The 12402-nt window shown below is 45.5% G+C and overlaps 1 protein-coding gene across 9 annotated transcripts in view; it reads right to left on the bottom strand.

Annotated features, from left to right (window-relative positions):
- The window catches only part of LOC123767091 (adenylyl cyclase-associated protein 1), a 148868-nt gene that overhangs the window by 22653 nt on the left and 113813 nt on the right, over positions 1–12402 (bottom strand). The window lies entirely within an intron of this gene.

Genomic DNA, 12402 nt, shown 5'->3' with positions numbered 1-12402 from the left:
TTCAATGCAATACTATTAATGGCAGCTAGGCTGAAGGCCAGAGATTTTGAAAATGCATTATAAACAAATCCAAAAGCAAAGGAGTCATACTTGAGACATATTAGAAAGCATCTTGGCATATACAAAGCTACAAGAAATTACTAGAGTTGTTCACTTTTAAGTTACACAAAATGATCTAACCTAATTTTAGAAGTTTACTTAATTACTGTAGTTTGGGGTATATAAAAAAAAAAAAAAAAAAAAAAAAAAAGGTCAAAGATGGACAAACGTTAGTAATGGCTGAAAATGCCCATAATGTGAAATACAAATCATTACATGATTATCAATATTATTACCGTTATCTGGCACAGTCATTATACATCTTATTCATACAATATCCCACATTATCAATATACTGTAATTGCAACACATACAACGTGCTTAATCTATGTGAACGGGAATCCTCTCCTTGAGTCAAGTCATTCTTCTGCATGAACATTTGTTTAACGTGATGCTTGAAGACAACATACACCTTTCTTTGAAGTTACACACATACACAATAAGCATGGCATATATTTACTCAGATACCCTACATTCATCCAAGGGAACACACAAAATAACCTGTAATGGAAATCATTATGCAAAGTGAAGAGGACAAAGCAACAAGGCATTACATAGTTGGGTACAGAAGTAGACGCCCTCTGACCAGTATTGGCGCTCTACCCATACCCATTGACAAAACTAGCGTTAAATGAAATTAAATGCCATCAGTTGCGGAGTTTTTATTGGCCTACTTGGCCAACACGAGCCAGAACCTGGCCCCCCTCAGAGAGGCACAGGGAGCAATTGCACTATGAAAACCTTTTATGTAAGGTTATTCATGTCTGCCACCACCAAGGGAAGGCACCCAGAAAATCAGCAAAACAACATATACCACTGCTTGACCAGAAACAAGACTGCAGCCTCAAAACCACCAAAAGAACTCCCCATCAATGCAAACAATCAAAAGTTTGTGAAACTAGCGTGAGCTAGTTCACCCCACCTCTTCCCCTCGTTTGGAGGAAGGCAAGTTGGGTCAGCTGGCAGCTCCACCATCAGTTCTTATGATGATGGAAACCACCCCAATGCCCTGGGGAGAGGGAGGGGATCAGGGAGCCACAGGGGCTCACCAAAAAATTTGGCGTTTCATTACATTCAACACATGTTTTTTGCAGGGAGCCTCTTGTGGCTCTCTGAAGCTATTTACTTACAGAGAAGAAACGACACCAACCAGGAAGGAGGAAACACCACAGGGATCAAGACAAAAATAGACTAACAAAACCCCTTGCACAAGAAGAACAAAGGCAAATGAGAAAAAATGACGAAAAGTCAGCAGACTAATGCACATCATGGGCATGAGGGCAGATCGCAGGCAAGCTAGACCATAGGACACTGCGGATGACCTGAGAAACACAAACCCTGGAATAGGGATCTAGAGAAACCAGGGCAAACCACATATAGCCCACCAAAATAGAACCGGAGTCACAAAAGTAGCGGCATAAAGCAATCACAGGACACCAGAGGGATCCACTGGAAGCCAACCGACTCCTTCCTTGCCAGAAAAGAAGAGCCGGCAGCAACTAAAGCACTCATGAGGGCCAATAGAACAAGGGACCTGGTGCCAAAAAAGAGCAAGAAGCTTCCCACCTGGCAACTGGAAGCCAGAGAACGCAAAAAGAATACACACTGAAAACAAACCCTGACTGAAGAGGCCACCAGAAACAGAAAGAAAAGAAAGAATCCAGTTAACAGACCTGGCAGACTCGGGCAGTGCACCAGTAGGCCGGAGGCAAAACAATGTGTAAAAAGCAAGTGAAACGGGACCGAAGAGGAAACAACCCTGAATGCAAGCTGGAACGGCTCTGCTTACACTGCACGAGAAAAGACGACAATATATGGCAAAAGACGCTGATCAAGTAAAAGCAAATAAAGAACAGAACAACCCGACCAGAAATCGAGGAGCTATGATGAGGAGACAAAGTGGCGGAAAGCATGCCAAGAGACACACTATTGCTGGGAGAAAGACCACATATGGGACACCATTAAACCAGCCACCTGATCACCGGAGATGGTGAAACACGCATGTCAAAACACCAAATGTGAAGAGCAGAGAAACAATGAAGTGCATCACTAGCCTTACTTGTGGAAAGAGGTGGAGCTACTGAAAAACGCCCGGGTTTGGACACTGAGCAAGCAGGGCAGGAAGCCAAGGCAAGGCTAGCCACCATAGGGCCAGAAGGATCACCCTTTTCCTGTAGGACTCCAATTGCACCAGAACCTAAAGCAACAGCCAGACTGTTAAAAAGACGAAGATGAACCCCCCATCATGACCAGTCCAGCCAAAAGGCATCCACTGCCAGAGCCTTACAGTCAGGGAATGGCGCCACAACAGAGAGAGACGCAGAGACCAAACCAACATGAAGAAGTCGACATCTGGGCACCCAAACACCTGACAAAGCCAAGGAAGGAAGCAGCGTCGACAGTCCATTCCGTGAAAATAAGAACTGGGCCAGACTGTTGGCCAAGATATTGAACACTCCCAGGACCTGAACAGCACGGACAGCCAAACCATGAGAACTCAGCAGCCGAGCTACTTGAAGCTACCAGCTCCAAATAGACAGGAACCGAAGAGACCAAACACCCCAGGTGAAACAATGAACCACAGAAAAAAAATCCAAATTTCCTGCAGCACCCCAGATGAAACAATGAACCACAGAAAAAAAAAAAAATTTCCTGCAGCACCTGCCACATGGCCCAAACTCCTGAGCCGTACTGTGCACCCGATGAAGGAGACTGGTGAGCACTGGTCATAAAGCCCCAAATGAAAATTAAAGCGTCTGTGAAAATGTTGAGCAAGAGCAGAGGAAGGCACCAGGGAACTGGACCCCAAAATACCTGAAGAGGAAGCCAGGGATGCAGCAACCAGCATAGGGGCCCCCGGAGTCTGCATCCAGCAATTGCAAAAAGGCACAAAGGCGGCTGCCCTGAACCAGAACAATTTCCAAAGCCAAAACCTGCCCAAAGGAAAAACCAGAAGGGCAAAGCTCAGGCACCCACATAATTGCTCAAGCAACCACCAAGTCATCCAAGTTCCCCTAAACACCAGCAAAAGGTGGTGCTGTAACCAGATCAAAGCCACAGGAGACAGGGAAAGCGATACCAATCTAGAATCCCAAGCTACGCCTAACCTCGTCCGAACCTGGGACGGAACCAACTGGGACTTCAACCAGTTCTCCAGGAACCCAAACCCAGAGAGCTGGGAAGAACCAAATCCCTGACTAGCAGAAATGGAGACTGGGTGGGAGCCCACACCAGCCAGTCGTCAAGGTAGGCCAACATCCAACAACCTTAGACCGGCCACCACGACAGGAGTTAAACACAAAAAAATGTGACGCGGTAGATTCAGCCCAAAGAGGAGAGCTCGAAAGCAGAAAACCTGCCACCCCACGACAAAATCTAACCAATCCCTAAATCTCGGATAGATAGAAATGTGGCAATATGTGTCCTATAGTTCCAGAGATATCATGCAAGTGCCCTGCCTGAGAATGAGCCAGATCTGGGACAACATGGCCATCCGGAAAGAGGGGCATGGGATAAACCAGTTCAACTCGAAAAGGTCAAGAATCAACCAGAGATCCAAAGAATCCCATTTCGGGACTAGAAACGGGCAGAAAACCCACCAAATAGATGAAATCATTTAGACCACGCCTGAAGCTACTCACTCCGAGATGACCCAACAAAGGTGAGGGGAAGGGACCTGCCCTGAAAGCCTCAAACCCCCCAAAGGAGGCAGGATCAATCTCCTCCACTGCAGGCTGTACGACACAATCCAAAAAGCCCACAAATTGCAGGACCAAGAGCTGGCAAACTTGAGCTAGCCTCACCCGACCACCCTGTCAAAGGGGCAACCCACGAAAGGGTCAGAATGAACCTCGAATGTCATTCTTGCGAGCAGAGCAAGCACGGCACTGACAAGATGAAGAGAAGGACTGAGGAGATACATTCGACACAGCAACTGGCACCACAGAGGACCCACCCCGACCAAAAGTAGGTGATGCCTTGGCTACCAAACAGCTGAGAGGGCAAGAACGACCATCCCAAAAGTACAACAAGTCCTCCACAGGCTGACAAGCAGTGGCTACAGACGACAAAATCAGAAACCACATCCTCAGGAAACAAAAGCAAGGAAAAGGGGAAGCAGAAATGAGAACCAGTGCCCACGCCAAGTCCAAAAACTGCGTCAACACAGCTCGCCAACACATAAGACAGGAGGTGAAAAACAAGAGACCGCCTCCTAGAGGATCAAAACATACAGCTTAAGGAGGGCAGACAACGTTGAAGCAGCAGAGACCAAAACCCAACAAGAGGATCCTCACCGAGCATCCCATGTCCTCCAAGAGCCAATCAAAATGAAGTTCCAGGAGGCTCAAGATATGCACAACTGAGGCCAAGTGCAAACAGCCATGAAGGTCACCTGCAACCAAAGCAGCCAGCAGCTGGGGGACCTGAGCATATAGCTGCAAACAACCCACATTGTGGGAAAGGGCAGGAGTGAAGAGGCATGCATTGAGGGGACTCAAAAGAACCCCCAAAAACACCTGCAACACAGTAGACATCTCTTGCCACTCAAACATGCAGGTACCACAAACTGCACCAATCCGCAAGAAAAAAAAAAGGGACAGTCTGCCAGCCAGGATGACTTTGGAACCTCGTAATGCAGCCAATAATGGGCAGAAGAACCGAACTCAAAGGAAGCCGGGTCTATAACCGAGGCGTATACTGGGTCACGCAGGATGTACGTACACAGGGCCTCCTGAGCCTTCACCAGGGAAACTCTGGAAGGACTAAACCGAAGAGCCCAAAGGCACTCGGAAATGAATCCCGAGGGAAGTCGCATCCAACTGAAACACATACAGGGAGGAGGGAAGATAATAAAACCTTCCCCCCCTTGAAACATAAGGCCCTATGCAGAAGGCACCAAGGTCCACAAATGACCAAACGGGACCCAAGGGGCCCCAGTTGGACTCCCCCCAAGACCCAGGAACCACAGATGAGGGCCTCTAGCAGGGTGGAGCAATCATCCATACCCACTGCCTGCGATAGAAAAGCAAAGTCTAAGGGAGAGGTATTAAAAGAAGGGGCTTGCTGGAAAGACCCAGAAGCCTCACCATGAGCAAGAGGCTCAATGGGTAATGCGCCCGAATTGGAAGGGGCAAACCCCAGATCAGTTCAAGCCACATCCCGAACTAAACCCTGCCCCAACTCCAAAACCCTTAGACATTTCAGAGTCGGAAACGAGGAAGGGGGAGGAGAAGGGTGAACAATGCCTACTGGGAGAGAAGGAGGAGGTGCGGACAGAATCTTGGTTGAATTAACCAACACCTCCAAATCAAAACCCCTAAACACCAAGTGGGGCAAATCTAGGCCATCCAACCAGGCACAAAATGATGTGGTGGAGACAGATGCCATACACTATTTCAAATGTAGATATGATAGAGCCCAGTAGGCTCAGGAATCTGTACACCAGTTGATTGACAGTTGAGAGGTGGGACCAAAAGCTCAACCCATGCAAGCACAATTTGGGAAATACAAATAGGTGAGTACAACCTAAACTGCTGCAATACAGAAAACCTCAAATGAAAAGTGGTCACTGCCTGATACTTCTGAACTTCAAGAGGAGAGTGGGTAAGAAGAGTCACATGTGGGGAACAAGTCCCACATGACTCCGGGTCAAAGATGTCACCGACCCAGCAGGTAGCATGGTGGAGGCAGAACATATGAATGTCACCAGGTGGCACAGATGACGAACAACCCTCAAATTCACACAAGGCAAGAGCAGGCTCGGAAGAGGTGTCCACAGTATAACAGAGCCTGTAGGGGATTTCCAGGGCCTGCAGGGTGAGTGTTCCTTGCAGGAAGCCAGGCACTGGGAATGCTATGCTGGTAACTTCTGTATGACTGAACAGGCACCCCTGGCCCCCTGAAGTCAACAGAAAGGTCTAGGGAGCAACAAGGAGGTTAACCACAGACAACCCTAGATGGAACCTAACAAGGCACAGTAAAGCAGAAAAGCTTCCAAGCAGAAAGAGCAAATGAAAACAAAAAGGGACAGAAGTGAAAGCCTGAAGCACCCTAGGACCAAACCAAGGAGAACGAGCAACCAGGACAAATCATAGCACCAACCAGACATAAAGGCTGGAGGCCCACTTCAACACACTGGGTAGGTCACACGAACCACAGTGCTTCCAACCGCAATAAGCACTCTCAACCCGAAGAAAGACAGATAGTCAAAACTTTCTTACTTTAAGGGTGAGGGTCACCACAAGCGAGGAGACTCCCTAAGGGAGTGCATCCTAAACACACCAGAGAAGACAACCCTGACATTGCAAGGGCAGCACATAACCACTGCACCACCTGACTTAACACAGGGTATGAGCGGTGTGCCACCCGACCCTTTAAGCGATGTTAGGATATCGCAAGATTCAAAACACACGCACAGCAGGTTGGGTACAAGATGACTGCCTGAGACCTCCAGTGAGTGGCAGCCATCATGACAAAAATTTCCAGCATGCAATAGGGACATGAGTTGGCTCAGTTCTGAATGAGCAACCATGGCTGGCGCAAGGGCCTCTGACTCCCAATCCCCTGTCAGACAGTGTCGAAAGATGATTCTCTGATGATGATATTCAGATCTTATTGTTTGAAGTTGATAAGTTTAGTGATACTGATGAAGCAAGGAACGACAAAGACCTAACACAAGTGTCAGATACAAGTGATACAGCACGGATGAGGATGATACAGCGAGCGTATCCAGTACAGGGTGAGTGCCAAGTACGCTGCAGCCTCCCAGGCCATCGACCTCGCCATTATTATTACCATCTGTGTCATCTCCAATTTTTGAAGAAAGTGATACTATAGATGAATTGTTTTCTGGGTTCAGTGATGCTGCTTCTGATACAAGTAGCATAGATGAACAGTGTTAGTGGCTACCATAGTGGTGTTACTATACCATAGTTATGGTGGTGCCAGTATAAGGAGCATGGGTAAATTTGCGAGGGAGGACTGTGATAATTTTGTACCAAACAAACCACAATTTGATGATACTGATGTTAGTGTTGCACCCACTTTCCCATATACAGGTGAAGGTAGGAGTGAAAGTGAATATTTTATGGCTTATTTTGATGAGCCATTCATGCAACATCTTGTTGGCAAAACCCAACAGGTATACATTGCAACTACGACTTATTGGATGTGGCTTATTACCTGCTTCACATATGACACGATGGTAGGACACCACTGTGGCTGAACTGTATGTGTTGTTAGCTCTGTATCTGCTTATGAAACATTCCGTGAAACATGTAATACAGGATTATTGGAACAAGGATAACGCTATTCCAAGCCCAGGGTTCAACACGTACATGTCATGAGACAGGTTTCTGATATTTCTACAGTGCCTACACTTTGAAAACATTGCAAATGTTGATCGAAATTATTGACATTGGAAAGTGCCAAAAGCGTTCAGTGATATCATACAAAAAATTTGCGATTACTTTGTACCAGGACAGAATCTTGTCACTGATCTTTTCCTAGATCTTTTCAAATCTACCTTACACTTCACAAGCTTGGCTACATACCACCTACAGGAACTAAAGCCAAAGGTGTACGTGAGTGCATTGTTTGCAAGCACACAATGAAAAAACAGCAAGCGAAAATCTGTGTGTACCTGGTACCTACTTGATGGGGTTCTGGGAGTTCTTCTACTCCCCAAGTCCGGCCCGAGACCAGGCTTGACCTTGATGGTGCATCGAGTCGAGTGCAAAGTCACGCTGTGCACCATGGACTGCTTCTTTGATTATAACTCACTTCCTTAGTATTGAGTACTGAGTGTGTAATACAGTGTACGACTGTGTAAATAGTGTGTGTGTGTGTATACATAGTGAAAATAAATTTAATATTGAACAAGTAATATTGTGCCAATAAACATTTTTTTGTGGACACATTAGTGACAGTGTATCACAGTTCCTTGGAACATTATGAATGTTCTACTGAGTACATATTGTAAAGAACACAAATATGCATCAGATACAATAAAAAAAAGTAATTAGAGAGCATTGAAAATGCACTGAAAAAATGAATGAACACATTTGTAGCAACTCGCGAGTCTTGAATCGCCCGCACGACCGCCTCCGGGAGCTTCCTACATGGACGAACACGTTCTGGTGACGTCACTCCTCCGCATCTTCTCCACATCACCACAGCCAAAGTAAGTGTTTTTTTATATTTTTCTTTTTACATGTACACACTCAGGGAAGGGATTTTTAACAATATACAAAGAAAATAAATATTTGTTGGGAGCACTTCAATTTCAGCGCACCACCAGAATGTCACAATAAAAGCCGTGCAGCACGGAGGTTAATGAGCACCCAGGTAAGGGAACCCTGAGTACATGTAGCTCCAAGCACACTAAACTCTTGGCTCACACACTACACAAATGTGCACAAGAACAGTCAAAGGCAAACACCACTTACAGAAAACAGGAGACTGGAGCCAGAGCAACTGGAGTGGGTGACATAGGTCCTGGATACATCATGTAACACGGGTTCGGGTTCCCTCTGTCTTTACTTCCTTCTTTCTACTCCCTCTACCCGTATTCTTACTCTTTGTTCTCTACCAAGGGACTCCAAAACTTTTAACAAAGCCAACTCCACGCCACGTGGTCCTAAGACGATTGACCGACTTAGGATTCTACACCCAGTATGACGTGACCTAAGCTCTGAACAAAACCCTAGAGTCACCTCTGCTGCCACCACCAGACCAGTAATACAAGAGCAATGATCGAGGTCTGGATCGATCACGCTAATTAATCAACCTAGGGGCTTGATCCCCACTATAAACGATGACCTTGAGTGTGGAATAAATTACACGGTAATGATAATTCCGATTCGATGTTAGAATCGGCGCCCAATGCAACTCTGCCTCGTGTGGACCACGTGACCAGGACAAGTATACACATAAAACACATGGAAACAATAAAATGCAAATTAATAACAAATTTAATTTATTAAAAGAAAACTAAAACAAAATCTAAATATGTTCACTCCCTATTACTTTAACACTCCCTACTTGACCTGAGTGGCAAATGAGAAGACTATTTCTATACATAACCATAGCAACTATACCTCTATGTTTTCCAGCTAAGATGTTGTGCTGGTTTGGGGAGAGGTAAGATGGTTGACCTCTCCCAGCTGCTCCCGTATTCACACTGATTTGTCCTCGTCTGGCCTAGCCCAGACTAGAACCTTGTATCCTTCCGCCTAGTCAAAGTTTTACCAAGTTACTAGCCAGGTTTAAGTTATAACAATTAAACTCTGTTGTACTTAATTGATCCAGACTGGTTGAATTATTTTACTGAATTAAATTACAAACATCTAACGGCAGAGCTGTTCCCGATCCCCAAAATGGTTAATAAAACTTTGAGAAATATTAGACATGTCAACCCTGCTGACCTATGACCGCCGGTCACTCCGCCTTAAAAGTTAGATCCGATTCGTGACGTCACTGATGGTGACTTAAACTCAATAATTAGAATACTCTTGATATTGTATCCAGTACTATTATACAATACAATTTTAATGCAAAATGAATAAAGGCTAATTTTCTCTAATTTACTGAATACTATAGGATGGTTCATTATACGCAGTTATGAACAACGCGTCGGTTATTTCCACCGCGAATCCCCCTGGGGGTCAGGTCACCATGCGGCTCAGCTTCCCATTCTCTTTTGTCGATAAACCACTCTGGATAATTCTTACAACAGCCTAGTTTGTTACAACCCCCCCGCACAAGCACTTAGTAAACCTTGTTAATTTGTTAAAATTCACGAGGTTTAGTATCCAAACCCACAATTCAACTCATGCCACAAACAAAAGCTAACCTAACTAATAAAATTTGACAAATAATAGTCCAACATCAACATGTTTAAATTCATAAATTTCTCAGCTGTCAACTGACAGCAATCTTCTAATATCAGGAAACATACATCCTATCCTTACTGACATAGCTAAATAACATGTCCCTACTCTACCATCAAAAACTAGCTATTAAACTCTCTTGGCTCTTCACTAGCCAAGTCCATGTGTCCTCTAGAGCCGGCCACACCGTGCTCAAACATAAACATTAACGTTATATCATCAGACTGAACTTTCAGTCATCCGGGAGCGTACTACGGAACTATCAAGTACTCATCCGTGTACTAACCACTCCCCATCAATGTCAACCTTGACATGTTAAGGAACACACCTAACGTTTATTACATCTATCTAAAAAAATATAAAAAAATTCCTATACTATATCACAGGTTTCAGCTGACTGTACAGCCAAGTGTTCTCACTCACTAGAAGTGTCAATGTTTATATTGGTCCGCCTCTCCTGTGTTCAAACATTCTGAAAAAATAGCACAACATAATTTTCCATAACCGTTTGTTCTGGGCTGAGACAATTACACAGGGGCTTCGATTTTGATTACTGACCAATTTATAGCGTAAAATTTTCATATATACCAGAATTATTTTAAATCTGTTTTTCAACATTTAAAAAGTATTGATTCTAAATCTGTTTTTCAACATTTACACAAAAGTGTCCAGATGTTCTTTACACAGATGTTCAGAGCCAACTTTGTTGTTTGTATCAATTGTTCATATTGAGTAATCGAAAAAAAAATCGATGCTGCTGGATGCTGAATGTAGTCGCTGACGATGACGGTGTCGATCTTGCTTCTTCTCATGTGTAGACATCAATACCTGGTCCTCTTGTACTCCCATCCGGTACTCCTGAATGACGACAGAGTGTAGTAGAGCGGAGTGCCAAGTGACAGCTGTAGAATACTGTTACTTCGGCCATTAATCTTGCTCTCGACAGTCCACACGCCTTCGTATCAATCACAGTTCACACGGTAGTCTTGATGTTAAACTTGTCGCAGATGACCACAGCAGAGCAGGACTGGATGTACCAACGGTGTCTCTTAGCAGGAGTGGTGTCAGAAGGTCGTAGAGGCGGGTTGCTTGTTTGCAGAACAGGTGAATCTCGTCTTCCATCATTGCTCACGTCATCTCAGGCGTTTCTTGATGTCACCAGGTTACTAGGCCGTAAACACCAACTGTGTATACCCTCGTACCGCCGACTTTAGGCCAAAGGAGACAATTTTGCGACCTTCTATTGGCGAGTCCCGGTACTCTGTAGGGAAACCGTGCCTTCCACCTGTGACCGCCTTACTTCTGCTTCCTTGTTACTTCAGATGACGTAATCATTAATCTTCCGGCGAAACTCTTGAGTACTGCTACGTGCTTTCCATTTCTTGACCTCTCCTCCAACACTGCTGGAATGACTGCAGTCTTGATGACGCAGCAGGTGGGTATTGGTGATCTCGAGACAGCTACCCCGGCGTTGTATGGCACCTCCGGTGACTGCTATAATGTGGACAGCTCGCTGGCCCTGACAACCTCGTTAGTGACGTGAGGCGTCGGCCGGGTGACTCTTGGACAGTCACTCCTCCCCACAGTAACTGATGTATGGGTTACTGGGTCTGGTGGGGGGAGGGCTTGTGTAACGTGCCTCCCCCCTCGGTCTTTACAGACAAGGGTTCACGTGTGGCTGGAACAACTGGGTCGGTGTACCAATCAGACCTGGGAACAGACAGACACAACACAGCGGAAGCATAGATATACTCTGGGTTTGGTGGAGGTGGAACCCCAGAGCACGGTAAAAGTTGCTACCTGAGTTAAGTATAGACATAGTACATCTCATTGCCTTTACAGGAAAATCTAATCAATACTAAATTATACTAACTAAGGAAGTTACTTTACTGTACAGCGCGAGATCTCGTCACCATAGGGTGGCGAGACTGCACCTGACTACTGATGAGCGATGACAGAGGGTCATCCTCATCTTCTGACTCGTCGGTGAAGCCATGAGTCAGCACTGCTGAGTCAGGAACTAGACCCGCTGAAGGCAGTTCTAATTCCTCTCTAGCATGATAATGTTTCAATTTATTTACGTGAATTGTCCTTTCCACCTGGTCCTCGAACACTCCTTTTATAACAAGATTAACCGGCCCCGCCCTTTTAATTACTCTATAGGGTCCTCGCCACCTCGGAGCTAGTTTCCTGCTCTGATTGGCGGGCGCAGCCTCATTCACTCTCAATACGAGGCTTCCTTCCTTCAACTCAAGAGGGCGCACTTTCTTGTCATAAAAATGAGCATACCGAGTCCGTGCCTTCTTGGACGCTTCAGCTGCAACATTCCATGCATTTCTCATTTTTCCAAGGACCTCTGAAGGATAGTCCTCCCCGTATGCAACATTATGTCTGTTAAGCAGACCTGACGGGA

This window comes from Procambarus clarkii, chromosome 53 (assembly GCF_040958095.1).
Source record: "Procambarus clarkii isolate CNS0578487 chromosome 53, FALCON_Pclarkii_2.0, whole genome shotgun sequence".
Taxonomy (NCBI): Eukaryota; Metazoa; Arthropoda; class Malacostraca; order Decapoda; family Cambaridae; genus Procambarus; species Procambarus clarkii.
Note: the sequence above shows the minus strand (reverse complement) of the source record. Positions and strands in the feature narration are given on the sequence as shown.